General features: G+C 40.5%; 1 protein-coding gene and 1 pseudogene across 1 annotated transcript in view; both read right to left on the bottom strand.

Annotated features, from left to right (window-relative positions):
• BICC1 (BicC family RNA binding protein 1) overlaps positions 1-26,587 on the bottom strand; it is a 204,313-nt gene that overhangs the window by 129,547 nt on the left and 48,179 nt on the right. The gene's annotated exons all lie outside the window — the stretch shown is intronic.
• Positions 21,585-26,110, bottom strand: LOC149747222 (5-hydroxytryptamine receptor 3E-like; annotated as a pseudogene).

The raw sequence follows: 26,587 nt of genomic DNA, 5'->3' as shown, positions 1-26,587 counted from the left end.
ACAGGGGGCTGACACGCATGTCCCCTGGTAGAAGCAGGATACGGGTGGGGGTCGGGGAGTTCAAAAGTCAGAAATCTCGGCAGGCAGCAAGTCCGAGGCTCTGTCTCTACCATGTTATGCTTAAAAAGATGTCCTAAATGGTCATCAAGACAAGTATTGTAGATAGGGGAACTGGAAAAGGTGAGGTCAGGAAGCTTGTGGCTGAAATTAGAGAAGCCACAAAACCTCTCGGAAAAAAATGACTATCTTACATCTCAAAAAAAAGAAAAAAAAATCCTAAAGTGAGTTCCATCGAGTCTTTTTTTTTGCTCTTATCATGGCCCCTGTTTCCACCTTCACAAAACCAAAGCTTAAACAACAAACTACTAATTTTGAATCATGCTCTATAAACATCAAATCACACCTTAATATTTTAAATACTTGTTTTAACTCATAATTCTGGATGTTGTAATCTTAATAAAGCAGCTAATGAATGGAGGTCAGAGATAAAGCTAGGATTTCTCCTAGAGGCAAAAAAAAAAAAAAAAGAGCTAGAAAACTTACGGGTGAATTCTACATGTTGTTAAAAAGATGTCCCAGGGCTACCAGACGACCCTGACCTAAAGGCTTTCTTTCCTTTTCACAGAGGCCATGTCCTTGAGTTGAACAAAAGCTTAGGTGGGGACACAAGTCATGTCAAAGTCGCTGAGAAGACTGGGCTGTGGATGTAACAAGTTCTTAGTGCATCTAAAGGGTCAGCACGTTGGGAAAGGAGATGAACAGAAGCGACTGTCACAGGAGCTGCGGGCAATCTCTCACTGTCTTCAGAAAATCCAGACAGGTTTAAGAGAGAAGTGAGAATTAAAGTGACATTTTTTTTAAAAAGCATGGAAACAGGAACACTGGAGCAGTTCATTCTGTGGATCTTATAATGTATGGAAACACTGACACCTTTTCAAAAGGATAATATACACTTCCCACAATCCAATTAATTCCTGCAAAACTTCACAATGAAATCAATTCCCAGAAACCCATGATATGCCCTAATTTTTAAGCAAATCAGGATGATGTCCAAAAACTTCAGTTTGCATTCAAGGAATAATTCAATTAAGTGGCTAACACTGACCAACCCCTATCCAAAAAATAAGCTGTTGATGCCCCCCAGTTGTGTGACATTTGAAATGAAATTTCAGAAACATGCTTAAAATGAACTAGTGCTTCCTTGTGAAACAAAATCTATAAATACGCTGATGTCAGTTAAGCTAGGAATGCCTAGGTATACAAAGCCACAAAACCTCTGAGAAGGAAATGACTATCCTCGGTCTTAGGAAAAAAGAAACCTAAAGTGAGTCCCAGCTAGTGTTTTTTTTCCTAAATTGTATTATTGTTCTGGCATCCACCTTCACAAAAATCAAAGCCTGAAGAACAAATATCTGATGTTGAGTCATTTTCAATAAACATTAAATGATACCTTGAATATTTTAAAGACTTGTTCTAACTCATAATTCTGGATGCTGTATGTTTACAGCACCTCAAATAGGTCAGTGTCAACTTCTGGACAGCTTCACTCTCAAAAGAATCTCTTCTCAGTCCTACCAATTTCTGCTAGGCTTCTTTAGCTGCTCCCATAATAGGCAGCAATTCTACAGGTCATAAGGAGAGAGGAGATTTTGGAGGAGTCCATCTAAAAATATAATTATTGGAAAAATAACTTTTAAATTTCTGTTGTTAGGCTTACTGTACTCATTACTTACAGGGGACTAATTATTAAAATGTAACCTAATTCTTATGCTAATCTCAGATACAATGAATTGCAAATACTCATATTAACAAGAGTATGTGACCTAAGAATACCAATTTTGAAATATATGAAGCAATTAAAATGAAGATTGTGGATATTAGGCAGAATACCTATTTTTATAGTTTATCTTTAAAGGGTACTTCATCATGAAAAATCTGACCAAGATAGAAGCTGATAATAGCTTTGGAAACTAAAGAGCCATCTTAACATTCTAATTCATATTTGCTTTTCATAAACAGGGAGTAGTTTCCTTGATCAAAGAGTAACAGCATTGCTTCTTATATTAAAAAGGTACCTAGTAAACATGGAATCATATATTCTTATTTTGGTTTTAGTTTCTGTGGAGTAAGGGAGGGAAAGAAGGAAAGGAGGGTAATGTTTATATAAGCTGGAATACAGAAGCTTTTTTTTTTTTTTTTTTTGCGGTACACAGGCCTCTCACTGCTGTGGCCTCTCCTGTTGTGGAGCACAGGCTCGGGACGAGCAGGCTCAGCGGCCATGGCTCACGGGCCCAGCCGCTCCGCGGCACGTGGGATCCCCCCGGACCAGGGCACGAATCTGTGTCCCCTGCATCGGCAGGCGGACTCTCAACCGCTGCGCCACCAGGGAAGCCCAGACGCTTTTTTCTGATTGGAAGAAACTTCTATCAGCTATTGAAAAAAATTATCACAGATTTACATGGAATCATTTAAATAATTTCACTGTCCTTAAGTAACCTGCCAAAATTAGAATAAAATAAACAAGCATAACTTAAATTACACATGTAGTTTCACTCATGATAAAAATAATTTCCATTTATATTCCTCAATGCTCAAGTCATAGTAGATTTTTTCCATCTCCCACAAATTCCAGATTAGCACACCATGTGGAAAGAGAACATATCTATGAATGCTCACTATACTACAACATTCTGAAAGTCTGCAGCAATTACAGGATAATATCTTACAGATGAAGGAAACCTTTGCCAAACCAACAACATTCTACTAATGTGCTTGTTTCACCAAATTCTTCAATCCAGACGTAAAGTTAAAAATCCACAGGTAAGTAATCAGCATGTCAGATCAACCTGAAACAAATCTATTTATGCTGACTTTACTTGAAATATTTATTCTTGGACCAGGAAAAGAATGCTCGACATTTATACTCTAAACTACTGAAAATTCATCATTCAAAATGCCTACCAGCTGGGCGCCATCTGTAGCCTGCTTCTCCAAGAACCCAACTCTTGCGTGCTCTATTTTCCTTGTAACAATCGAGAAATAAGGTCTATCTTCAGGGACGAAGCTGTTTCAAGGTGCTTCACGTACTGATGGATTAGGAGTCAATTTGCTGAACTTCACCATGAGGGGAGCAAGGCGAGAAAAGAGCAACTAGAAGACACTGAAAAGTGGAGATGGGAAAGTAGTGAACTTCTCACAGGAGGGGGTGTCTAAAAGCTGAGGATACTGATTTTGCTGAGACATTAGAGGCCTCTGATGTATTTCATTTTAAATCCAAGAAATGCATCTCAGTGATTCGGTTATTCATCATTGTCAGAACAACTGCTCACATTTGCCTGATGTTCACATACACGTACCATGTACTCACAACAATCTTGTAAACCTTTTTTTATAGATAAGGAAATCAGGATTCAAAGAGGTTAAGCAGCAGACAGGCATGTGGCAAAGCCCCGCTAGACGATTAGTCACGTGACTCCCCAGGCAAGGGCAATTTCTGGCTCACTTGGCTTACGAAGGAAGGGAAGGCACCACATACTCATGGGGAGATGGCTCCAGAACTCTGCCATGAACACTGAAGTGCTCACCAGCAGCAGAGTGGCTGCCCCTCAACATTCCAATTAACTAATGACAGAGTGACCCTATCCCCACCCCAAGCACATATGGAGAATGTGGGAAGCATTTTGGTTGTCACAGCGACACAAAAGAGGGCCACACTGGCACTCAGTGGCCAGCACTACAGATGCTGTACTTCCCACAAAGGGCAGGAAAATCCACTCAAGATATCCATAGAGACAGTCCTGGCTTTGCAAAGTTTTGATACGCATGAATTTTAGTTACCACAGCTCAGTTCAACACCACCAATTCCCCGATATTACATTCCAGTTACCAAATTCTATTAATTGTGAGTAGTTGCATCAAATAGAAATTCCACTGCCAGCTCTTCAGTGCACAAATCACTTCATATATAACAGATGCTCATGTCGATCAGCGATCAGTCATGTTGCTGCTTTCAAAGTCTGTCTCTGGTTACTCATGGGACGTCTGTAATCAGTTCATGCATAGACACCAAAGCAAGGAATTGTGCTGACTTCCTGTCTTCCAGTGATAAAACCAAGTGACATGAAAATGGATAACCCAAAGTGAAAATTGGCCAACGAAGATGAAAGTGCAGCAAAGAAATAAAAAGTTATACTGCTGGACTTGGAATTTGAATCCAACGTCAATGGGTGTAGAATCAATAGCTGAGGGCTTCCCTGGTGGCGCAGTGGTTAAGAATCCGCTTGCCAATGCAGGGGACATGGCTTCGAGCCCTGGTCCGAGAAGATCCCACATGCTGTGGAACAACTAAGCCCGTGCGCCACAACTACTGAGCCTGCCCTCTAGAGCCCACGCTCCACAACTACTGAGCCCATGCGCCACAACTACTGAAGCCCACGCACCTGGAGCACCGTGCTCTGCAACAAGAGAAGCCACCGCAATGAGACGTCCGCACACTGCAATGAAGAGCAGCCCCTGCTCGGCAAAACTAGAGAAAGCCCGCGCAGCAACGAAGACCCAATGCAGCCAAAAATAAATAAATTAAATTAAAAAGAATCAACAGGTGACAGCGGGAATAATGAGACTGCCGCTGTGAGACTCTGAATACACAGCCAGAGGAACTTAGTGAAGACAAAGGTATTGAAATTAAAAAATGAAAGCTGTAGTCACAAAAAGGATGAAGATGTCCCAGGGGAGGTGATGCCAGCACAATAACTCACATTAAAACAACTCTGGGAGACATTTCACAACTTTCAAAGTACAAAAGATGAAATGTTGGAATTTGATACAGACTTATGATGCTGACAATTCAAGGCACAGAAAAGATGCTCTCTCCATACTGTAAGTCAGGGGTCCCCAACCCCGGGGCCACGGACCAGTACTGGTCCATGACCTGTTAGGAAACAGGCCGCACAGCAGGTGGTCAGTGGTGGGCGAGCGAGCGAAGCTTCATCTGTATTTACAGCCGCTCCCCATCGCTTGCATTACCACCTGAGCTCCGCCTCCTGTCACATCAGCCACAGCATTAGATTCTCATAGGAGCGTGAACCCTTCCGTGAACTGTGCAGCATACGAGGGATCTAGGTTGCATGCTCCTTATGAGAATCTAATGCCTGATGATCTGAGGTGGTGATGCTAGCACTGGGGAGTGGCCGCAAACACAGATTATCATTAGCAGAGTGGTTTGACTGCACAGAGACCATAATAAATCAATTGCTTGCAGACTCATATCAAAACCCTCACAGTGAGTGGCAACTGAAAACAAGCTCAGGGCTCCCACTGATTCTGCATTATGGTGAGGTGTATAATTATTTCATCATATATTATTACAATGTAATAATAAGAGAAATAGAGTGCACAATAAATGTAATGCACTTGAATCATCCCGAAACCATACCCCCACCCCCAGTCCGTGGCAAAATTGTCTTCCGTGAAACCGGTCCTTGGTGCCAAAAAGGTTGGAGACTGCTGCTTTAAGTTATACAACAAAAAGAAAGCTAGCGCTGTTGCAACTTGACAAGATTTTTACAAAGAAATGAAACATGCTAATTCTCAATATTTCTAATGTTTAAATATAGTGTTCTGAATAAATATTAATTTTACTGTTTTTTCATTTTCCTATACATTTACGACTGTTAGGAAGAGATTTTTTTTATGTTTTGACAAAAATTTTTAAAGGTTGCATATCATTCCATTTTCCCATTGATTACTAAAAGGGCTTTGCACAGTTTCAGCTTGCAAGGTCGTTTTTAGGGTCCCACATCACTATGCAAGGTGAAGACTACCTTTTTCACCCCATTGAAAATCACTGATAAGGAGTTTCAAACCATTCACACTATAGGCAGGTTTAGCTCATTTATTTCAGAAAGTTCAGAGAACACTTACTTATCCATCAAAACCTAGCTCAAATGTGCGCTCCACTGTGAAAACTCCTCCAACTTTCCCAGGCAAATGTCAGCTCTCTCTCTCCCTTCTCGCCCCCACTTTGGTGTGGCAACATTATCGTGCTGCTTTCTTTGCTTAGGTTGCCAATCCCACCGATGAACTGGGCTCCTGGTGACCAACAACTGTATCTTGTTCATTTTTAAACATTAGAATCTAGCACTTAGGATCTCAATAAGCATTGGTAAAGGAATTAGCAGTGATAAGGAAGAGATCATGAAGGGAAAAGGAGACTTTCTTTTTTCCAGACATAGAAAGTATTTTTCCTCCTCATCTTTCATTAATATTTTCTGCACTTATTTTCTCTATTAAGACAGATATTTGACTTCCTGAATCTGCCTTCTTTCTCTTATCATTTTCCTCAGATTTTTAAAATCACTTTTCTCAGGAAAACCTCCTGCACTGCTTGTGGGAATGTAAGTTGGTACAGCCACTATGGAGAACAGTAGGGAGGTTCCTTAAAAAACTAAAAATAGGGCTTCCCTGGTGGCGCAGTGGTTGAGAGTCCGCCTGCCGATGCAGGGGACGCGGGTTTGTGCCCCTGTCCAGGAAGGTCCCACATGCCGCGGAGCGGCTGAGCCCGTGAGCCATGGCCACTGAGCCTGCGCGTCCGGAGCCTGTGCTCCACAACGGGAGAGGCCACAACAGTGAGAGGCCCGCGTACCGCGCAAAAAAACAAACAAACAAACAAAAACTAAAAATAGAGTTACCATACAATCCAGCAATCCCACTCCTGGGCATGTATCTGGAAAAGATGAAAACTCTAATTCAAAAACATACACGCACCCCAGTGTTCACAGCAGCACTATTCACAATAGCCAAGACATGGAAGCACCACTGACAGAGGAATGGATAAAGAAGATGTGGTACATATATATAGTGGAATACTACTCAGCCATTAAAAAGAGTGAGGTAGGGCTTCCCTGGTGGCGCAGTGGTTGAGAGTCCGCCTGCCGACGCAGGGGACATGGGTTTGTGCCCTGGTCCAGGAAGATCTCACATGCCGGAGCCTGTGCTCTGCAACGGGAGAGGCCACAACAGTGAGAGGCCCGCGTACCGCAAAAAAAAAAAAAAAAAAAGAATGAAGTAATGCCATTTGCAGCAACGTGGATGGACCTAGAGATTATCACACTAAGTGAAGTAAGCCAAAGACAAATATTGTATGATACTGCTTATATGTGGAATCAAAAAAAAAAAGATACAAATGAACTTATTTATGAAATAGATTCACAGACATAAAAAGCAGACTTGTGGTTGTCAAGGGAGGGGGGCGGGGGAGGGAAGGGTTGGGAGTTTGGGGTTAGCAGATGCAAACTGGTATATATAGAATGGATAAACAACAAGGTCCTACTGCATAGCACAGGGAACTATATTCAATATGCCCTGTGGTAAACCATAATGGGAAAGAATATGAAAAAGAATGTGTGTATATATATATGTATTAAAAACTGGGTCACTTTGCTGTACAACAGAAATTAACACAACACTGTAAATCAATTATACTTCAATAAAATAAACTTTAAAAAAATTTAAGTAAATAAATAATAAAATTCAATCAAAAACAACAAAAGACGACTTTCCAATTATACAACACATGGTATAGCACAGAGTGCAGCCATTCCATCTACAAAGTCTCCTTTAACTCATCCAAAGCATGGCATTTTTGAAGAGTATGCTTATAGAATAAATGAACTGAGTGAATAGTCATTAAATGAAAGTAAACACTAAATCACTGACAAGATTCATTCTCCCAGGGATATCTGCATTATAATAAACAAACTCTCCGGCCACAATGTCTGAGGTGGCAGGGTAAGTACAGTGTGTGGCAAGTTGGGCCAAGTGTAGGTGGGAAGTTCTGTCATTTCTGTTCCAGCCTATGGTTGGCACAGGCTTGGAGGGACAGGTCACACCCACCCATTTTAAAATAGGATTTCTAATTGTTGGCACCTATTTCAATAATGTAAAAAACACCTTGTGGGCAAAAAAAAAAAAAAAAAAAAGCATGGTTCCCACTTCCCCAATCTGTGCTCCAAACCAAGGAAAATTTTCATGGGGTATGAGTGGGTTATTCACAATCACCTATAATGTTAGAGAAAAACCAGTTTCTTGGTTCCCCTGGAACATAAGGACTTGTGATTCTTAATGCTATTCCATTCTCCAAGTATCACTTTATTATAATTCCTCAGAAAGATGAACCAGATCTCTACCTGACATCAGGAGTAACTATAAAGAGATTTATTAAACTTGAACTATCAGAGTATAACTTTTGTGTAACTTGAGTGAAACAGTATATAAATTGGGGGGAAATGTAATACTATTGATATCTTTAATAAAATCAAGTTACCAACCTTTGATTGTTAATTTTCTAGCCTCTGATTTTTCATATGCCTAGTGACTCCAGTTACATGAATCCACTTTTATGCTTTTTTAGGCAATACATTTTACCACCCAGTTCATCTTAATCTTCTCAAAGTCAACAATCTTACTTAGATCAGTAATCCCCAGTGGCATTGATGTTGATGAGGAATAACAGATCAGCACAACAGCAGCTCTATAATGGCATCCCTGAGACATAAAAGAGATAAAATTCCATGCAGGCTATGCTACTGCAACAACTCCAAATGGAGTGTGTTCAGGAGGTGAACACAACAAAACTTGATTCCTCTCTCATGTTAAATGGCCTGCATGAGTCGGCAAGGGGCCTGGCTCTACACACTTAGGGACCCAAGCTAGATGGAGGCCCTTGCATTTTACAGTCACCCATCTGGAATCCATGGCCTCCTCAGTCTCCCTTTGGGAGAAAAACAGGAAGAATCCTGCATCACTCTTTTACTGCCTTGGCCTAGAAGAGAAACACACTACCTCCCCCACAGCCCATTGGCCATGACTACATATGTATCTCTGCCAACTCAAAGGGATCAGGGACATGCAAGGGGCAATCAGAATATTTGGCGGGCACGACTGCCTCTGCCAGATAGTTCTTTAAAAGCTTCAACATCAGTTAGTTGAAGAACTTATTCTGAAGTAAAACCTCCCTCTGCTCTTTCTTTTCGGAATCCAGACTCATACACATAGCCTTTTAAGCTCTCTCTACCTGGATATCTCACTAGCTCCTCAGACATGTTTAAACTGAGCACAATCTTCTCCGTGCAACTTGACACTGTACGTTGTCTACCCAGGATCCAAAATCAACCCAATTATGTAAGAGTGATGCCACTCCCATTGCCAGGGGTTAGTTTAAAAACAGTCATGTTAAAACTCAACAACAAAGAAACAAACAACTTCATCCAAAAATGGGCAAAGAACTCGAAAAGACATTTCTCCAACAAAGATATATAAATGGCTAATAAGCACATGAAAAGATACTCAACATCAGTGATCATTAGGGAAATGCAAATCAAAAGTACAATGAGATACCACCTCATACCCATTAGGATAGCTACTATCAAAAAAACAAAAAACACAGGAAGGTAAGAAGTGTTGGCAAGGATGTGGGTAAAATGGAACCCTCATGCACTACTGGTGAGAATGTAAAATGGTACAGCTGCTGTGGAAAACACTATGGTACCGCCTCAAAAACGTAAAAACAGAGTTAACACTTCTGGGTATATATCCAAAAGAACTGAAGTCAGGGTCTCAAAGAGATATGTGTACAACTATCAACCATGTTCATAGCAGCACTATTCAAAGTAGCTAAAATGTGGAAGCAACCCAAGTGTCCATCATAGAATGAATAGATAAGCAAAATGTGGTTTATACATACAATGGAATATTATCCAGTCTTAAAAAGGAAGGAAATTCTAACATATGCTACAATATGGGTGAACCTTGAAAACATAACACTAGGTGAAATAAGCCAGTCACAAAAATACAAATACTGTGTGATTCTATGTATGTGAGAAAAGTAGAGTCAAAATTAGAGAGGCACAAAGTAGAATGGTGGTTTCCAGGCACTATGGGGAGAAAGCAATGGGGAGTTATTGTTTCAGTTGTATAAGATGAAAATAACTATGGACATGGATGGTGGTGATGGGTGAACGACATTAATGAATGTACAATTAAAAATGGTTAAAATGAAGTGATGTCAGCATCATGGCGGCATGAGACACTCCCTTGTCTCTCCCCTTTAATCTACAGCTAGTGAAACATCCATAACTCAAACAAAGGTTCCCCTGCCCAACACACCAGGATGCCAGAGACTTCCACACATCTGTACACCTATAGGTGGGTGGGTTGGAACACATGGAGGAGGTGGAACCAGGGGAACAGCAGAGGCAGTGACCATGATCCTGGCCCCCCAGCCATAGCAGCTGAGCCTGCAATCCCAGAGAACCTAGTAGCAGGAGGGGAAGCAGGGTACATGGCCCTGGCCTCCCAGCTGCAACAGCACCTGCAGCCAGGGGACTGGGCAGCAGCAGCAGGACCTGTGACTCTGGTTCTTCCAGCTGCTGCAGTGCCCACGTCTCCAGCCCCCCTCCCACTCACAGCAACAGTGCCCATGAACCCAAGAGCCCTGGATGTAGCAGAGGCACCCAACTCATCTCCCCATCCTTCCTAGTTGCCCTGCCACAGCAGCTGCCCGCAACGCAGGCAACCCTAGACATGGTGGTGACACCCACCATCCCAGTGTTCCCAGCAGTGACACCAGCAGCGGCAAGGCACCACCAACCCCAAAGGCACAAGCAGTGACAATGAGGGCCCCGGGAAACACATCTGACAGACAGGCAGTGGAGGATGGAAAGTGGCAATTCTCAAATATAGCCAGAGGCAGCTCAGGTAAGAGAAATCCAAAACTTGCAATATAGCACCACCTACTGAAAAACAAAAGAAAAGCCTCTAATTACCAACCTGCTGAATTGTCAGAATCAAATGAAAAAAGCTTTACCTAAAGGAGAAAGGTGTTTGCTACTTCAAAAGTGCCAGCAGAACAACTCACCGAGCACCATGAGAAACCATAGCAACATAGTACCACACACACACAAAAATGACAATTCTCCAAAACTCAAAGTCATCAAATACTGCAATCTAAATGACAGACAATTCAAAATAGCTGTCATGAAGAAACTCAGCGAGCTATAAGAAAAATCAGAAAGGCAGTTCAATGAGCTCAGGAATAAAATTAATGAACAGAAACAATACTTTGCCAAAGAGACTGAAACTGGAAAATTTTAAAGAACCAAACAAATTCTGGAGCTGAAGAACTCAATTTTTTCAATGCATTAGAAAGCACTGGAGGGACTTCCCTGGTGGTCCAGTGGTTAAGACTCCTCACTTCCACTGCAGAGGGCATGCGTTCAATCCTGGTTGGGGAACTAAGATCCCACATGCCACATGACACAGTCAGGAAAAAAAAAAAAAAGAAGAAAAGAAAGCACTGGAAACAGAGCAGACCATATGAGAGACAGAATTAGTGAACTTGAATATACAAATCTAGAAATGACTCAGGAGAGCTATGGTTTTTTAAAATGAGGAAATTCTAAAACTATCCATTAGGAAGGGCAAGACGTGTTGGAAAGGCAAAATAAGGATAATGGTATCTGAGAAGGAGAAGGGGGCAGAGAGTTTATTTAAAGAAATAATAGCTGAGAACTTCCCAAATCTGGGGAAGAAACTAGATATGAAGCCAATGAAGCCAAAAGAATATCTAAATCTGTTGATGCAAAAAGACCTTCACCAAGACACACTATATTAAAACTGTCAAAAGTCAATGACAAAGAATGAATTTTAACAGCAGCCAGGAAAGAAAAAGACAGCAACCTACAAAGAATCCCCATTAGGCTATCAGCAGATTTCTCATCAGAAACTCTACAAGCCAAGAGACAGGAGAATGACATACTCAAAATACTCAAAGATAAAATACTGTCAGCCAAGAATATTCTATCCAGCAAAGTTATCCTTCAGATTTTTAGGAGAAATAAAGGCTTTCTCAGTAAACATACTTTGAGGGAGTTCATTACCACTAGACCTGCCTTACAAGAAATGTTGAAAGGAGCTCTTCTACCTGAAATGATAAGGCAAAAGTACACAAAACTGAGTAAGGAAATAATCAGAAAGGAAAAATCAGAAAAGTTCAACTCTGTGTCAGAGTAGGTTGTTAAGCACTTAATTATAACATGAAGGTTAAAGGGAAAAAAGCAGGAAAAAAAAAACTATAGCTATTCAATTTGGTAACAAACTCACAACATAAAAAGGGAGAACTTGCAACAACAAAATCATAAAAAGAAAGAGCAGAACCCTTAGATGTAAATGAAGATAAGATGCTATCTCTAGCATCAGCATAAAAAGGACTATTTTAGCTTTGAGACACTGCGTACAAATCTCACAATAACCACAAAAATAAATCTAGAGCAGAGACATGAAACATAAAAGAGAAAAGTGAGAAAAACATTATAGAAAACTGCCAAACTAAAATGGTAGACAGAAACACAAGGAAAAATTAAAAAAAGGAGAAATAGAGCAACCAGAAAACAAAAGATAAAATGGCAGTACTAAGTTCTTATTTATCAATAATCACCCTAAATGTAAATTGACTGAATTCACCAATACAAAGAGACAAGTGACTGGGTGGATTTAAAACAACACCAAACCATATGCGGCCCCCAGGAGAATCATCTGGGGCTCTAAAGACAAACATAGGCACAAAGTAAAGGGATGAAAGATGATACTCCAACCAAATGGCAGCCAAAAGAAAGAGAGCAGAGTCATACTCATATCAGATAAAACAGACTGCAAGCCAAAAAGGGCAACAAGAGACAAAATTGGACATTATATAATAAAAAAAAGGTGACAATCCAACAAAAAGACGTAACAGTTAATATATATGAACCTAATTTAAGAGCACCAAAATATATAGAGCAATCATTTACAGATCTAAAGGGGGAAATTGTCAGCAATGCAATAAAGGTAGGGAACTTTGATACTCCACTTACATCAAGGGATAGATCATCCAGAAAGAAAGTCAACAAGGAAACATCAGCCTTAGATAAAACATTAGACCAAATGGACTTAACAGATTTAAACAGAACAGTCCATCCAAATGCAGCAGAATACACATTCTTCTCAAGTGCATATTCTCAAGGATAGACCATACGTTGGGACACAAAACAATTCTTAATAAATTTAGAAGACTGAAATCGTATCAAGCATCTTTTCTGGTCACAGTGATATGAAACTAGAAATCAACTATAAGAAGAAACCTAGAAAAATCACAAATGTGTGGAGACTAAACAATATGCTACTGAACAAATATTGGGCCTATTAAGAAACCAAAGGAAAAATCAAAAAATGCCTGAAGGCAAATGAAAATACCAAAATCTATGGGATGCAGCAAAAGAGGAAGCAAGAGAAAAGTTTACTGCAATACAGGCCCACCTCAAAAAACAAACGAAAATATCACAAATAAACAATCTCATTTTACACCTGAAAGAACTAGAAAAAAACAAAGCCCAGAATTAGTAGAAGGATAGAAATAATAAATACCAGAGAAGAAATAAGTGAAAAAGAGACTAAAAAGACAATGGAAAAGATCAATGAAACTAAAAGCTGGTTCTTTGAAAAGATAAACAAAATTAACGAACCTTTAGCTACACTAAGAAAAAGAGAGAGACTGATAAAGAAAATCAGAAACAAAAGAGGAGAAATTACAACAGATACCCCACAAACACAAAGGATTATAAAAGAATACTATGAACAGCTATATGCCAACAAACTGGACAACCCAGAAGAAATGGATAAATTCTTAGAACCATACCACCTTCCAAGACCAAATTATGAAGAAAAGGAAAATCTGAATAAACCAATCACCAGTAAGGAGATTAAAATAGTAATCAAAAACCTCCCCAAAAACAAAAGTCCAGGACCAGACAGCTTCACAGGTGAATTCTATCAAACATTCTTATGAGATTTAATACCTGTCCTTCTCAAGCTCTTCCAAAAAATTGAGGAGGAGGGAATGCTTCCTAAGTCATTTTACATGATGCCAAAAGCAGACAAAGACAACACACAAAAAAGAAAGTTACAGGCCAATCAATACCTCTGATGAATATAGATGCAAAAATCCTCAACAAAATGACAACAAACCAAATACAACAATACATTAAAAGGATCGTACACCATGATCAAGTGGGATTTACTCCAGGGATGCAAGGATGTTTCAGCGTCTGCGAATCATTCAACATGATATACCACATTAACAAAATAAAGGATAAAAATAGTATGATCATCCAAATACATGCACATGATGCATTCAACAAGATTCAATACCCATTTACATTTTAAAAACTCAATAAAATGGGTATAAAAGGAACATATCTCAACATGTATATATGCCATATATGCCAAACTTACAGCTAACATCAAACTCACTGGTGAAAAACTAAAAGTTATATCAAGAACAAGACACAGATGCCCACTCTCGTCACTCTTATTCAGCAAAGTACTGGAAGTCCTAGCCAGAGCAATTAGGCAATAAAAAGAAATAAAAGGCATCTAAATTGAAAAGGAGGAAGTAAAACTGGCACTATTAGTGGATGACAAGATTTTATACATAGAAAACCATAAAGACTCTACCAGAAAACTACTAGAAACAATACACAAATACAGTAAAGTTCCTGGGTACAAAATCAATATACAAAAATCTGTTGCATTTCTGTATATTAACAATGAACTAGGAGAAAGACAAATTGAGAAAACAATCCCATTTACAATCACAACAAAAAGAATAAAATACCTCAGAATAAATTTAGCCAAGGAGGTGAAAGACCTGTACACTGAAAACTAAGACATTGCTGAAAGAAATTGAAGATGATACAAGGAAATGGAAAGATAGTCCATGCTCCCTGGATTGGAAAAATTAACATTGTTAAAATGTCTATATTACCCAAAGTATAATCTACAGACTCAACACAATCTCAACGTTTTTCACGGGTCTAGGACAAACAATCCTAAAATTTTTATGGAGCCACAGAAAACCCCAAATTGCCAAAGCAATTCTGAGAAAACAGAACAAAGCTGGAAGTAGCACACTCCTTGATTTCAAATTATACGATCACAAAGCCATAGTAATCAAAACACCATGGTATTGGTGGAAAAACAAACACACAGATCAAGCAAGAACTGGGAGCCCAGAAATAAACCCACACATATATAGACAATAAATTTATGACAAAGGAGCAAAGAAAATACAATGGAGAAAGGAGAGCCTCTTCAATAAATGGTGTTGGAGAAACTGGGCAGCTACATGCAAAAGAATGAAACCAGACCTATCTTACACATACACAAAAATTAACTCAAAATGGATTAAAAATTTGAATGTAACACTTGAAACCATAAAAATCCTATAAGAAAACATAGGCAGTATGCTGTTTGACATCAGTGTTAGGAATATCTTTCTTAGTATGTCTCCTCAGGCAAGGGAAACAAAGCAAAAATAAACAAATGAGGCTACATCAAAAAGCTTCTTCACAACAAAAGAAACCACCAAAAAATGAGAAGATAACCTACCAAATGGAAGAAGATATTTGCAAATCATATCCCCAATATGGGGTTAATATCCAAAATATATAAGGAACTCACACAATTCAACAACAACAACAAAAAAAAACAGATTGAAAAATGGGCAGAGGATTTGAATAGACATTCTTCCAAAGACAATATACAGATGGCCAACAGGCACATGAAAAGATGTTCAACATCACTAATTATTAGGAAAATGCAAATCAAAACCACAGTGATATATCACCTCATGCCCATCAGAATGGATAGTATCAAAACGGCAAGAAACAGCAAGTGTTGGAGAAGATGTGGAGAAAGGGAACCCTCATACACTGGTGGAGGAATGTAAATTGGTAGCAGCCACTATGGAAAACAATACAGAGATTACTCAAAAATTTAAGAATAGAACTACCATATGATTCTGCTTTTCCACTTCTAGGTATTTATCCAAAGAATATGAAACACTAATTCAAAATGATAAACTCACCCCTATGTTCATGGTAGCATTACTTACAATAACCAAGATATAGAAACAACCTAAGTGCCCATGGACAGAAGAATGGATAAAGAAGATGTGATATCTATATGCAATGGAATACTACTCAGCCAGAAAAAAGAGAACGTAGTTATCTCCGACAACATGGATGGAGCTTGAGGGTATTATCCTAAGTGAAATAAGTCAGACAGGAAAAGACAAATACCGTAAGATTTCACTTGTATATGGAACATAAAAGAACAAAAACAAAATAAACAAACCAATCTAAACCAAAAAAACCACATAGATACAAAGAATAGGTTAGTGGTTACCAGAACAGAAGGGGGTGGGGGGAATGGCGAAATGGCTACAGTGGGTCAACTGTATAGTGACAGAAAATTTAAACTTTTGATGGTGAGCATGCTGCAGCATACACAGAAGTCAAAACATAATGCTGTACCCATGAAACTTACATAAAGTTATACACCAATGTTACCTCAAAAAAAGGTTAAGATATTAAATTTTATACCACAATTAATAAAAAGAATAGTCAGTCATGTAATCTAATTTGGGCCAAAGACAAGTGGGAAGTGGTCTAACGGAAGCTTTTGAGAATGAAGCTTTCAGGCTTTTGTAAGAGAATTTCTGAAAACATTTTCTCTATCCCACTAGATGTGAACGAAGACAAATGGAGCCCGACTCCTCCGGGCTGCCACCCGTGACCATGAGGAGGATCAGCTTCCGGATAAAGCCACCCATGTGGAAGGCAGAGCTGAGAGTCAGGGAACATCTGAGCTTTGGATGACATCATGAAGCTTCTTGATCAACCATTCCTGAAGCCCACTTATCTCTGCACTCTTCAGTAACGTAAGCCCACACATGTTCATGTTGTCGGAGCCAACCTGTTACTTGAAACTGAAAGCATCCTATCGGATACGCCTCCCAAACCAGGTCCTCCTTCGGACATCCATACTCGACTCCATCTGTTCAAAACCTTATCCCCACCCCTCCCCTCCAGCTCCTCCCTCCCCGCTGCCCATCCCCCCACACTACCATAACCAAGAAGCTGCACAGACCTAGTGATTCTCTCTCTTTCACCACTGGTGGCAGCACTTCCAGCCTTTTCCCCTTCAAGTCATAGGCTCTGATAAGTCCCTCCCCTAATTCAAAAGTCAGCCAGTGCTTATTCATTATCCCTTAAGTTAGGTGCAAACTTCTTGGCCTAGCGTTTAAGACTGTCCATAACCAGGCCTCAACCCACCTTTTTGGTTTTGCTTTTCCTCAGTTTCCTCTACTTTCATCAACACCTCTAGCCACTGTCCTATCCACACCTGATCCCTACAATTTTTTTGCTTTATTCAAACTGTTCTACGGTTTCACTGTCTCCTGCTGCTGATTTTCTACCCGTTGTTCAAGGCGAAACATAAAAGCAACTTCAAGATCCCCTCAATCAGATGTAATCTTTCCCTCCTCAGAGCTGCTGTATTGTCTCTCTTAAACCAGTTATGTGACATTACTATTTTTAAAAATGGTTCAATCCCCTTTTTATAATATACAATCCTTACGGCAAAGTTTGTTTTACTTATACTGAACTTGCCACGTCCTATAAGGCCTAATTATTGGGAAAGCCAGAAACAGCTACCCTCTTGACAAGTCACAGGCAGGATACCTGGGAATTTCACTCCAAGGGAGTCATAAGCTTCGAGGAGATCAATATACTGTCCTCTGAGGGACCCAAAGGTGGAGTCACTTTCTTTTTATAGGATCATACATCTAATCCAAAGTCCCTGATTCGTATGTCTATAGGAACCAGGAAAGGAACTGTTAACAATGAAGGGGCATAGTGCATGCTTTTAATTCAAATATACATTCCACAAAAGAAAAAAATAGACATATAAAAGTTATTCATTTCCCCAAAGAAATATACCTTCTCTCATTTTCTTGGAATTCACTGTCTACCCCTCACTCACATTTCCCCTAGACTGACAGACAGGGGTACAAGAGTTATTTTATTGTACCATGAGAAAACCAATAGTACAACAAGGATAAATGGTAACTGACACTTGACCTCAGTGTCAGGGAAACAACAGGGAGTGGTACAGGGTGTACCAAACAGGAGACCACCTGTCCTGTCCAAGGTGGTTGCTTGATATCACCAGCTCCAACTAGCATGTGCAGGAGCCGGCCCAAAACAGCCAGCCTTCCAGATTTTTCAAGAAAAGCTACCAAAACAGACTGGTTATGTAAAATCTCCTTAATTTTAAAATGTTGGCAGACACATCATTTATATCAAAATCACTGTCTGAATGAATATGATATGGCCTAAACTAAACACGCTGTATGCCAAATATAACCAGCAAGTGATCCATTCGTCTTCTGTTTACCTGAAATGGGTTCAAGGAAAAATATCAGGACTGTGGTAATACTCAAAAGAGTGAATAAACAGTACTTCTACCAGAATCAGAAAAGCTGGGGCCCCGGGCATTTTATAACTAGCTAGGCTTTGATCTTAGGAAGAAGGAATGAACAGACAGCTTTATAGCCCAGCACCTGACTTTTGGTTGAGGGTATATGGTGGAGAGGCCTAGGGCTAAAAGCTGTTGGGAAACTGAGGCCAATTAACACAAGGTGATAGGCAAATCCCCTTGCACATGGTAGGATTTTTAAAACCACTAGACTTTCCTGAATTAATGCTGGAAATCATTCCTTCCAAGAACATGCCAGAAAAATAAAGTGTTACCCCACTGAATTTATATGGCATGGTAGAAAATATCTACTGTACTCCAAATGTATTTTTCTGCAAAAGTAATTTTAAATCTTTCTGATATAGGAAAATGTGTGGTGCCCATAAAAAGTTATGAGTAACATTCAAAGAATTTACACATTGCAAAAATGAATTTAATTGATTATGAAAATTTCCAAAGAAGCTTCTCTGGAGGCTTAAGCTCACTAATGATGTCACAAGGGAGACGTGGAAAGACAAACATGCAGATGGACCAGGATTTCATTAATCCTCAACAGTGAAGAATTGCACTTGGCAATATTTCAGATGTCTTCATGTGATGCTCAGGATGAAAGTTCCAAACAGTTTTTCTCTTGCAAATTTTTAGGTTCTTAACATCTAAGGAGAATCCAATTAAAAATCACTCAACTCTCCAAATTCTGGTTTCAAGAAATTAAGATTCTCTCCATATATCCTCAATCTCCAGCACCTAGTCACATCTGATAAAATGGTATATAACTATCATAGTATGAAATGTCAACCAGTTGGTGAGGTATATTTTCACCACTATGAGCTCATTTACGAAACAAGATGAGTGTGGAGCAAGATGCTCATCTGATGGGAAACAATGATTGATGAAAACAGCCACGGCCACTGCTCTCATGAGGCTGACAGTACAGTCGGGGAAACAAACAACCCTGCCCAATGTATAATTAGAAAGCATAAGAATTTTCAAGAAAGAAACTTAAAAGTTGCAATGATACCATCTGATACAGAGATGCCATGTAGTCTATTAATCAGGGAAGGCAGCCTTCAAAAAAGTGAGCCACGATATGAAGCATGGTAACACAAACCATGGGGGTAACACAAGGGGGTAACACAAGGGGGTAACACAAACCATGCCAAGAAGAGGGATCGGCTTTCATTCATTTACAAATATGTACTGCCTGCCAAATGTGTGTCAGTCATTGTGTTAAACATTAGGTATGTCATAGGGAATAGAATTTAAACAGTCCCTGGTAACATTTACAATCTACTGGGGAAAAGGAACAATTTTTTTTAAATAATAATAAAATAAACCTACTGGGGGAAATGAAGAAAGAAGGGGAAGAAATCATTGTTTAACATGGCGGGGGGGGGTGGTTTAAAAAAGAACAGGATGCTCTGAATCAGAACAATAAGAGGGTTTCTACTTAATATTGGCTGGGGCAATCCCTCCGGGTCTCTGAAGGGTCATTTAAGCCAAGTCCTGAAGGATGTAAAAAATACATACAGAACATTGCAGGAGGGGAGTACCACACAGCCCAAAAGCCCTGAAGCAGGAGGGAACTCGGTGTTAAAGGAACTGAAAGAAGACCAGACTGGAAGGAGAAAGTGGCAACGCGTGAGGTGGAGAGGACAGTAAGGGCCAACTCATCAAAGCCTGGAAAGCCATGGTAAGGAGTTTAGATCTTATTCTAAGAGTACTAGGAAGGCAATGAAGGGTTTTAAGACTTGGAGGAACATGACTCTATTTGTGTTTAAAAGAACACATCGAAGGGATCCGGGCTGGGAGGAGAGAGATGAGTTAGGAGGACATTGCAATTGTCAGGCAAGAGATGATGGGAGCATGGTGAAGGTTAGGAAGGTAGAATGAAGAAAAGTGAATCAAATCAACATGTACTGAGGGTAGAACTCAGAAGCCTAATGACTGATTTGATTGGGGGGTGGGGGGTGGAGGAAAAGGAAGTTATTAAGTTATCAGGCATGTCTCTGGTTTAAATAACTGGATAGCTGAGCTTGGAAGAAAGGAGAAGAACAAATGAGACTGAGAAAATAAAAGTTTTAGACAAGTTATATTTTTTTTAAAGTCTATGAGCTGTTGAAGTGGATTTCCATCCAAGTGGAAATACCAAGCTAAAGCTTTAAGAACCTAGTGATTGAAGGGAAAAAATCTGATCAAAAATATAAATTTGCAATTCTACAGATGATATTTAAGGTCATGGAAACTGAGGGTCTCGCACAGGAAGGGCACAAAGAAGAGATAAAGGTGCTCCCAATTTATTTTTATTTATTTATTTAGGCCATGCCACTCGGCTTGTAGGATGGGATCTTAGTTCCCCGACCAGGGACTGAACCTAGGCCCTCAGCCTGACAGTGTGGAGCCCTAACCACTGGACTGCGGGGGAATTCCCACAGTGCTCCCAATTTAGATGCAAAACCAGCCTTGAGAATTCAAAGGGACAAAGTAGGAAGGTAGTTGTAAGGAAGTGGGGGTGGGCAAAATGGCTAGTTATTGTTTAATGGTTACAGAGTTTCACTTTGGGAAGCTGAAAAAGTACTACATGTGGATGGTGAGGATGGTTGCACAACAATGTGACTATACTTAATGCCACTTAAAAATGGTGACATTTTTATGGTAAATTTTATGCTTTGTATCTATTACTACAATTAAAAAACAGAAAAACTAAACCTTGAGAAATTCCAGCATTCACGCATTGGGTAGAATAGGAGATGCTGAAAAAATAAGAGGGTAATGAGTTTCCAGAAGGATGGCAGACGATGAAGTCACAGAAGATGAATGAAAAGCTCAAGACTGATCCACATACAGAGAAAGTCCTTCAAGGGAAAAAGAACTGAAAGCTACTGAGAAATGACATCAGATAAGACTTGTACATATTCCTTATATTCTTGAAACACCGAGATCACAGGTAACCTTGACACAACCAACTGGGGTGAGCACAGGAGTTGGGGTGAGTTGAGAAGAGAAGGGGCTTTGAACAAGTAGAATATCATTAATAGACAACTCTTTCAAGTTTTGATTCTAAAAAGAAACAGAAAAACACGACGGTGGCTGGAGGGGAATGTGGGGGTCTAGGGAGGTATGGCAATGGCAAATACCTACCCCAGTTGTCCACTTTCCCCAAATTAGAACCTCCGATTTTTAGCTGCCTTCCTTGAAAAATAGGTGTGGCCAGGTAACTCAGTTCTGCCCAGGGAAATGTTAGCAGATTCTGAGAAATCTCATCATCCAATGAGTGGATGTCTTTTGTCCTTTCTTCCATTCTGCTGATTGGACTGTGATTTCTGAAGTTCCAACTTGGATTATGAAGATAAAAAGGCCATAACCTACGAGTGGGAAACTGTACAGGGAGAATCAATCTGGTTTACTGAGGTCTTGGGGGAGCACTGGCACCACCCCAGACCTGCACTGTCCTGCTACACAATTCTTCCAGGAGAAATCATCTTCCAACTTATTTTAAAAACAATCATTTTGGGGCTTCCCTGGTGGCGCAGTGGTTGAGAGTCCGCCTGCCGATGCAAGGGACGCGGGTTCATGCCCCGGTCCAGGAAGATCCCACATGCCGCGGAGCAGCTGGGCCCATGAGCCATGGTCGCTGAGCCTGCGCTCCGCAACGGGAGAGGCCACAACAGTGAGAGGCTTGCGTACCGCAAAAAAACAAAAAAACAATCATTTTGCTTTGCTTTGATTTTCTGCTGCCACAGACAATTCTAATCCCAACTAATACAGGCAGTTTTTCTCTGTCTTTAAAATGGGAGACACCAGAACAGAACTGTGGGTCAACGGGAATGACCTGATTAGAGAGACTGAGCCAAGACAGAGGAGGATAAAGCCTAAGGCGCGAAGCATTATGCGACGTGCAAACTCAGTGTGGTTAGAAAGATGAGAACCAGGGAAGAGACAAGAGTCAAATCATGCAGAGCCTTGCAAACTATGGTAAGGATTTTACTTTTTTTATCCTAAGAGCAATGGGAAACAACCAGACATTTTTCAATAGGTAAGTAACATGATCTAACGTGTGCTTTTTTCAAAGATCCCTGACAGTAGTGTGGAGAAAGTAATAGAGGGAGAGCCAAGAGAGGTGGAAAGGAAACTAGTTAGGAGGTTACTGTGGCAATCCAGATGAAAATGGTGATGGCTTCAAACAGGATCGTGATTCGGCACTATGGCAAAGTGAGTAAATGTGATGAAGACAGTACTGGCAGGACTTTGTATGTGATGATGTGTGAGAGCTCAGGGACACGAAGCAGTCAAGGTTATGACTTTGACAGCACTTTAAAGGGTGGTGCCATTCACTGACACAGGGACTTGGGGAGAAGACACAGCTGGGTAACCTCAATTTTGAATATACTAACTTTTAAGCTCCTGAGTTAATCAGATGGAAATACCCAGCAAGTAAATGGCTTGTTCTCAGCAGCTTTACTCATAATAGCCAAAAATGGGAAACAGGAAATAGATAAACCTTGGTGGGTTTCATATGATGTAATACAACTTATTAATAAAAAGGAGTGAATTACTGATATACGTAACAATACAGATGAAACCGCGAAACATTATGCTAAGTGAAAGAAGCCTTACACCACAGAGTACATACCGTATGTTTCGAGATATGTTCTAGAATAAAAAATACTAATCTGTGATTTAAAAAAAAAACTCAGAAGAGTGGTCTCCAGAACGGCTGGGGTGTGATATTCAAGTGGGCTGAGGGGAAGGGGTAGGAGGATACTTTTTCAAGTCATGGTTTATATCTTCATAAGAGTTTGGGTTACATGGATTTATATTACACATCTGTCAAAACACAGTGAATGCTACATTTATTTTAAATTTAAAAGCAACAAAACACCATGAACAAATACTGAATGCCAGTTATTGGTATGCATGTGCTGTCTGCACATCAGTCTGAAATGCAGCAAAAAGATGGATTCATGAATAAACAGAAGGCTGGATAGATGATCCATGTGTGATGAAGCAAATATTTTAAAACTGTAGAAGGTAAGGAGTGGGTATATGGTATTCCCTGCATAATCCTTTCAACATTTTTGTATTTGTATAATAAAATGGTAGAAAAGCCTTAAGTAACCAAACAATGCATTTCTATAAAAGCATTAACTAAAATTTTACAATAATATAGACAAATGTACTCTTCCTTACTTTCCTTCACATCTTCACTTTTATTGTGAATCCATGAATGTTGACTACTAAGGAATTTGTAACCAATTCAATCACCAAGAAAATTAATATTTTATGCCATATGAAATCATTATCAAGGGCCCAAAATATGGACTTTGCAGAAAAAGGGTTAAGCAGAACTACTGTAATGCATTTTGAGCAATGAAACCATGATAATTCAAGGAAAAAACAGGGAAACTTCCAGCTAATACAGAGAAAATAATGGTCATTCTGAATTATGTAACATATTAATGGGTACTGTTTTCTTCCTTTTTTTTTTTTTAATTTTTGGCTGTGCTGGGTCTTTGTTGCTGTGCAGGCTTTCTCTAGTTGCGGAGAGCAGGGTCTACTCTTCATTGCAGTGCGCAGGCTTCTCACTGCAGTGGCTTCTGTTGCGGGCTCTAGGCACGCGGGCTTCAGCAGTTGTGGCACGCGGGCTCAGTAGTTGTGGCACAGGGGCTTAGTTGCTCTGCGGCATGTGGGATCTTCCCGGCCCAGGGCTCGAGCCTGTATCCCCTGCACTGGCAGGAGGATTCCCAACCACTGTGCCACCAAGGAAGTTCCTGGATACTGTTTTCTTATTTTGATACATTGGTAGGTCTTTAGGACCTATTTAAGAAGTAGGTAACTAACACTGGCATACCAAAAATCACACTGTGTTACTGATTAATGTTTTTTTTTTAATGTTTCCCCAGGAATACTGCTTATATCCTTAATTTCCACTACCAAACACAAGTGTTTTACTTAAGGAAAATTCCTAGGTCATTCTTTGCAAAAATTAGTAACTATAAAATTATTAAAGGCTTAGTTAAATTTTACTAAAAATATACCTTCAAAAACAAAAAAGTCGAATTGTCCCTTTTTTTTCCCCCCCTGCAAAAGGGTTGGTGGGAGATGATTCAACAAAAGAAGTCCAGGAACTTGACTCCTGAGGAGCCAGAGAGAGCTCCAGGGCTGGCTGAGGGGAGCCGACGGCACGCAGGGACAAAGACGAGACTTCTGGAGAGCACAGAGGACGATCCAGGCCTGGTCTGAAACTGCATAGAAGGACTGGGTTAAAAAACAAGGTGGTTGCCAGGGCTGGGGGCTGGGATCTGGTCAGGCATGAGCGCCTGACCAGTTTCCAGAGGCAAGAGAAGCTCCAGACGAGGGTTGGCACGTGGACACCTGCTGAGGGGCTCCAGAAGACAATGACCATGATGATGGAAGAGGCCGAGAAGAGCAGGGAGAGGTGAAAGAGAAGGGTACCCGTCATGTGGCTCAACAGCACCCACAAGCCCACCAAGTGCTGCTTCTGAGTCTCACATCTCTACTGGCCCTTGCTGATGCAGGGCATCCATTTAACTCAGCCTCTCCGGTATCTGGCAACTTCCCTACCAACTCCACTGGCTGCTTCAGGCCAGGCAGGCGAGCGGGGGTGAGACCTAGACCCTTATTTCCTTTCTGGGGTGCAACAGGGCAGCATTTTCTTGAGCTGGTGCAGTGCAGAGCGGAAAATAGAGCTACCGAGGCATGGGTGGGGGCCAGGTACAGCAAGTAGGTGATGAACATGGTCTCCGGCAGGCTGAGATAGACAGGACAAATCAGACATTGATGAGGGGGTGCCAGTGGCCAGGAGTAAGTCAGACATCATGAGCAGAAAGGTGGTGCAGCCCAGGAGAAGTGTCATCGCCTTTCTGCCAACAGGAAGAAGCTGAAGGCACTGAGGACAAACAGGAAACCACCAGGCACCAGAAGGTTCATCATGCAGAGGCTGGACCTGTGCCTGATGGCCACCTGTTTAGATGAAAGGGCCGAGGAGCAGTGTGAAGCTCTGTTCATCAAAGGGGAAAAGAAGATGTCCAGGTTACAGATGGGGACCTCTCACAGTGGCTTCTCGTATTTGATGGACCTTCACTGTTGACGTAAACCATGAGACCTGTAGGTGCCTGATCCACATCCATGAACTCCTCAACAAAGGTATCTAGAAGCCACAGGCTCTCAGTTGCCATGCTGAGCTTCCTGATGCCCTCATATTCCTCTGGGTTCCACCTGATGAATGGATTGTATGAGATCATATTTAGTCACAGGAATGACGTCATCAATTGAAGCTGTGCATCCACTTCCAGGATGGTGGACAGGGTGAAGGAGATGTTGACATGAGTGGGATGCTGTAGCTGATGACCGGATGGAAGCCTTTCTGTCAAACAACAGGATCTACACCATGCTGGTCAGAGCCTGAGTGACTGACAGTCAAAGTGTTTCCTTTTTCTTGAAGCAGCAGGTAGAGAAGGAGGCAGAGGAAAAATCCTTCCCATGGAGCCAACCTCTTTCCATCTTCCTCTCCTAGGCTCTTCTCTGGAGACTTAGTGATGATGTTGACTATAACAGACCACAGGCCACACCTTGAGCCCTAGCTCAAATTATCCTTTTAATTAAAACTTCTAATGAAACTGTATTTTCAAAACCAACAACAAATTAAAACACTCAATATCAACTCTCATTCATTTATTCAACCAATCCTTACAGAAAGCTTCTTATGTGGCAAGCACTACTGTCAATACTATATATGAAAAGAGTCTTCATTTAGTAGCACAAGTATTTTAATTACATACTCACTGCTTGGGAAACCATAATTTATTGCTCATTTTCAGCAGGGAAGTTTTTAACATATAGTATGGGGAATATTATAAGACAAGTAGCTTTCCTTACTGTACATGCTATCAGCTTGGACCCTTCCTGTATAAAACTTTTGATAATCCTTTTAAACTCTGAAAGAAAGGTTTATTAATGCCTCAAGTAAATATCTAGCCACTATCTCTTCTTAGAGCCCCATTGTTAAAGTAAAGGAAAAAGAAATAGCTAAGTGAGCACAAGGCTGGTCCCAAATCCTCAGTTTGTAAATTCTTCTCTGGTCTGATCAGGAAAAATATTGAACTAGTTACACCCCCCAGTTTTAGAGATGGAAGAGAAAACTTATTTTACAAGT

Source organism: Delphinapterus leucas, chromosome 16, assembly GCF_059928025.1.
Source record: "Delphinapterus leucas isolate spDelLeu-1000000601 "Yukka" chromosome 16, BTC_Dleu_Yukka2, whole genome shotgun sequence".
Classification (NCBI taxonomy): domain Eukaryota; kingdom Metazoa; phylum Chordata; class Mammalia; order Artiodactyla; family Monodontidae; genus Delphinapterus; species Delphinapterus leucas.
Note: the sequence above shows the minus strand (reverse complement) of the source record. Positions and strands in the feature narration are given on the sequence as shown.